Source organism: Oncorhynchus mykiss, chromosome 10, assembly GCF_013265735.2.
Source record: "Oncorhynchus mykiss isolate Arlee chromosome 10, USDA_OmykA_1.1, whole genome shotgun sequence".
NCBI classification, from domain to species: domain Eukaryota; kingdom Metazoa; phylum Chordata; class Actinopteri; order Salmoniformes; family Salmonidae; genus Oncorhynchus; species Oncorhynchus mykiss.
Window position 1 is genome coordinate 8420176 of NC_048574.1, and position 4556 is coordinate 8424731.

Sequence of the window (4556 nt, forward strand, 5' to 3'; positions counted from 1 at the left end):
CTAATTGGGTTGTGTATGAGAAGATTTACCATGTGGGCTAATTGGGTTGTGTATGAGGAGATTTACCATGTGGGCTAATTGGGTTGTGTATGAGAAGATTTACCATGTGGGCTAATTGGGTTGTGTATGAGGAGATTTACCATGTGGGCTAATTGGGTTGTGTATGAGGAGATTTACCATGTGGGCTAATTGGGTTGTGTATGAGGAGATTTACCATGTGGGCTAATTGGGTTGTGTATGAGGAGATTTACCATGTGGGCTAATTGGGTTGTGTATGAGGAGATTTACCATGTGGGCTAATTGGGTTGTGTATGAGGAGATTTACCATGTGGGCTAATTGGGTTGTGTATGAGGAGATTTACCATGTGGGCTAATTGGGTTGTGTATGAGGAGATTTACCATGTGGGCTAATTGGGTTGTGTATGAGGAGATTTACCATGTGGGCTAATTGGGTTGTGTATGAGGAGATTTACCATGTGGGCTAATTGGGTTGTGTATGAGGAGATTTACCATGTGGGCTAATTGGGTTGTGTATGAGGAGATTTACCATGTGGGCTAATTGGGTTGTGTATGAGGAGATTTACCATGTGGGCTAATTGGGTTGTGTATGAGGAGATTTACCATGTGGGCTAATTGGGTTGTGTATGAGGAGATTTACCATGTGGGCTAATTGGGTTGTGTATGAGGAGATTTACCATGTGGGCTAATTGGGTTTTATGTGAGGAGATTTTCTATGAACAGTATTGCGTAATGTTAATACGATTTATGTTGAAATTGTTTTGTTTCCCTTTTCTAATCCCCTGCTTCTTAGGCAATCCCCTCATAGGCCCATATAACACAAGTATTTAGATGAAAACAGAAGAAACTAAGTAGATAAATTGAATTGAGAAATATTTTGGGATGCTTGTTTTGTGAAGAATTACATCTAGCTACCGTTCCTCAACTGACGTAAGCTTTCTTGTGTTAATCGGAATAGCACCACAAGCTGAAGGCATGCCACAGTTCCTCCTAGAGAGGTGAAATATATCAGGATTTGTTTTTTGGGGGGATGAGCACCTCAATTAGTTACAAAGAATACACATTCCCAAATCAGTTTGCGTGTTTTAGCAGTGACTTTCTGCAGGTAGGTGCAGTGAGGCACAGTGTCGTGACATAAGAGTTTTTTTTTTTTTTTTAGGGTTTAATGAATCCTCATCTCTCAGGATGGTATGCATTAAGACCAGTCTCAGCTATAGGCCCTCATCTTTGATGGTTGTTGCTATGGTTACCGCTTTTTCCGCAGGTTGTGTTGCTGCAGCAACAAAAAAAAATATTTACTTGGTCAACATTTTCTCCGACTAACGACACTTTTGACAAAACGTACCCATAGATGCGCTCACTGTAGTTCCCATTGACATCATGTAACAAACAGACCGTGTAAAATACATCATTAAATAAACAAACATGACTCATTATTACTTTTCATTGACAAACCTTCCTTCCTTTACTAGCTAAATTGGTGGCATTAGCAGCGTCGCTGTGTGTGTGTGTGTGTGTGTGTGTGTGTGTGTGTGTGTGTGTGTGTGTGTGTGTGTGTGTGTGTGCATGTGTGTGGTACGTGTTGACTTCAGGACTAACGCAGACCACCTCTCTTATTTGAGGTACTTCAGGACTAATGCAGACCACCTCTCTTATTTGAGGTACTTCAGGACTAACGCAGACCACCTCTCTTATTTGAGGTACTTCAGGACTAATGCAGACCACCTCTCTTATTTGAGGTACTTCAGGACTAATGCAGACCACCTCTCTTATTTGAGGTACTTCAGGACTAATGCAGACCACCTCTCTTATTTGAGGTACTTCAGGACTAACGCAGACCACCTCTCTTATTTGAGGTACTTCAGGACTAACGCAGACCACCTCTCTTATTTGAGGTACTTCAGGACTAATGCAGACCACCTCTCTTATTTGAGGTACTTCAGGACTAATGCAGACCACCTCTCTTATTTGAGGTACTTCAGGACTAATTCAGACCACCTCTCTTATTTGAGGTACTTCAGGACTAACGCAGACCACCTCTCTTATTTGAGGTACTTCAGGACTAATGCAGACCACCTCTCTTATTTGAGGTACTTCAGGACTAATGCAGACCACCTCTCTTATTTGAGGTACTTCAGGACTAATGCAGACCACCTCTCTTATTTGAGGTACTTCAGGACTAATGCAGACCACCTCTCTTATTTGAGGTACTTCAGGACTAATTCAGACCACCTCTCTTCTTTGCAGTATTAGTATTAATTAAAGCTTCTCCACAGCACCTGATTCTTGTCAGCTTACTGTCTTTGGCAATCTCCATTCCTCTCCCAGCTAGGGAAGTTTTTCACCTTCTGTCAGGCTGCTATATATACAGTTTATACACTGAAACGTGACGTCCATAAGAATTATAAGTCAGTACAGGTGTAGTACATGCATTTATAATTCAGCCATCATTATATCTCATGCAGCCCACTGTGCAGTGGCCTGCCATGAATAAATGTTGTGATTTGCATAGAGGGGGTAGAAGGTATTCCGTCAACTATTACATTATGTCGTTCTGCTGTGGTCCCTGGAGCATGAACTTCCTGTTAGCTAAGACTCCACTGAGGATTGGACTCCGCTGAGGATTGGACTCCACTGAGGATAGGGCTCCACTGAGGATAGGACTCCACTGAGGATAGGGCTCCACTGAGGATTGGACTCCACTGAGGATAGGGCTCCACTGAGGATTGGACTCCACTGAGGATTGGACTCCGCTGAGGATTGGACTCCACTGAGGATTGGACTCCGGTGAGGATTGGACTCCACTGAGGATTGGACTCCGGTGAGGATTGGACTCCACTGAGGATTGGACTCCGGTGAGGATTGGACTCCACTGAGGATTGGGCTCCACTGAGGATTGGACTCCACTGAGGATAGGGCTCCACTGAGGATAGGGCTCCACTGAGGATTGGACTCCACTGAGGATTGGACTCCACTGAGGATAGGGCTCCACTGAGGATAGGGCTCCACTGAGGATTGGACTCCACTGAGGATTGGACTCCACTGAGGATTGGACTCCACTGAGGATTGGACTCCACTGAGGATAGAGCTCCACTGAGGATAGGGCTCCACTGAGGATTGGACTCCACTGAGGATAGGGCTCCACTGAGGATTGGACTCCACTGAGGATTGGACTCCACTGAGGATTGGACTCCACTGAGGATTGGACTCCACTGAGGATAGGGCTCCACTGAGGATAGGGCTCCACTGAGGATTGGACTCCACTGAGGATTGGACTCCACTGAATATTTGTATTGCCTGAGAAAACTTGATGCATGTTCATTATCCCTCCAGGTGGAATGTAAAATAAATTGGATTTCAGAAACGTTGGCGCAAGCATTTCTCCAAACCCCCGGCGAAGTGCCACACCTGCAGGACTTTACGGTCAATTTAACCAAGTAAGCCATGCGCCATGCTAGGGGAGGAATGCCATGTTCTCTGAATAGCCAACATGTAGGGAAAGAGGCCATTGGTGGATAAGTTCTGGTCTCGCAGATTACTTTCAACTCCCACTGAGAATCAACTTTGTACTTGACATTTCCATGACAAAGAGCATTTTAAACCCCCAAAGTGCTTCTTTAAATGTTTCATCACCGACCGTCTGACAGCCAGTCAAACACAGTGAATATATAAGAACACTTTTGACAAAACGTACCCATAGATGCGCTCACTGTAGTTCCCATTGACATCATGTAACAAACAGACCGTGTAAAATACATCATTAAATAAACAAACATGACTCATTATTACTTTTCATTGACAAACCTTCCTTCCTTTACTAGCTAAATTGGTGGCATTAGCAGCGTCGCTGTGTGTGTGTGTGTGTGTGTGTGTGTGTGTGTGTGTGTGTGTGTGTGTGTGTGCATGTGTGTGGTACGTGTTGACTTCAGGACTAACGCAGACCACCTCTCTTATTTGAGGTACTTCAGGACTAATGCAGACCACCTCTCTTATTTGAGGTACTTCAGGACTAATTCAGACCACCTCTCTTCTTTGCAGTATTAGTATTAATTAAAGCTTCTCCACAGCACCCGATTCTTGTCAGCTTACTGTCTTTGGCAATCTCCATTCCTCTCCCAGCTAGGGAAGTTTTTCACCTTCTGTCAGGCTGCTATATATACAGTTTATACACTGAAACGTGACGTCCATAAGAATTATAAGTCAGTACAGGTGTAGTACATGCATTTATAATTCAGCCATCATTATATCTCATGCAGCCCACTGTGCAGTGGCCTGCCATGAATAAATGTTGTGATTTGCATAGAGGGGGTAGAAGGTATTCCGTCAACTATTACATTATGTCGTTCTGCTGTGGTCCCTGGAGCATGAACTTCCTGTTAGCTAAGACTCCGCTGAGGATAGGGCTCCACTGAGGATTGGACTCCGCTGAGGATTGGACTCCACTGAGGATAGGACTCCACTGAGGATTGGACTCCACTGAGGATAGGGCTCCACTGAGGATAGGACTCCACTGAGGATAGGGCTCCACTGAGGATTGG

General features: G+C 44.4%; 1 long non-coding RNA gene across 1 annotated transcript; it reads right to left on the reverse strand.

Moving 5' to 3' along the window:
• Nucleotides 1-1176: 1176 nt before the first annotated feature.
• Nucleotides 1177-4058, reverse strand: LOC118936913. The gene is made up of 2 exons (XR_005034340.1): nt 3964-4058; nt 1177-2250 (listed from the first exon to the last, which is right to left on the reverse strand). It is a non-coding gene; the product is annotated as an uncharacterized LOC118936913 (long non-coding RNA).
• Nucleotides 4059-4556: the final 498 nt, after the last annotated feature.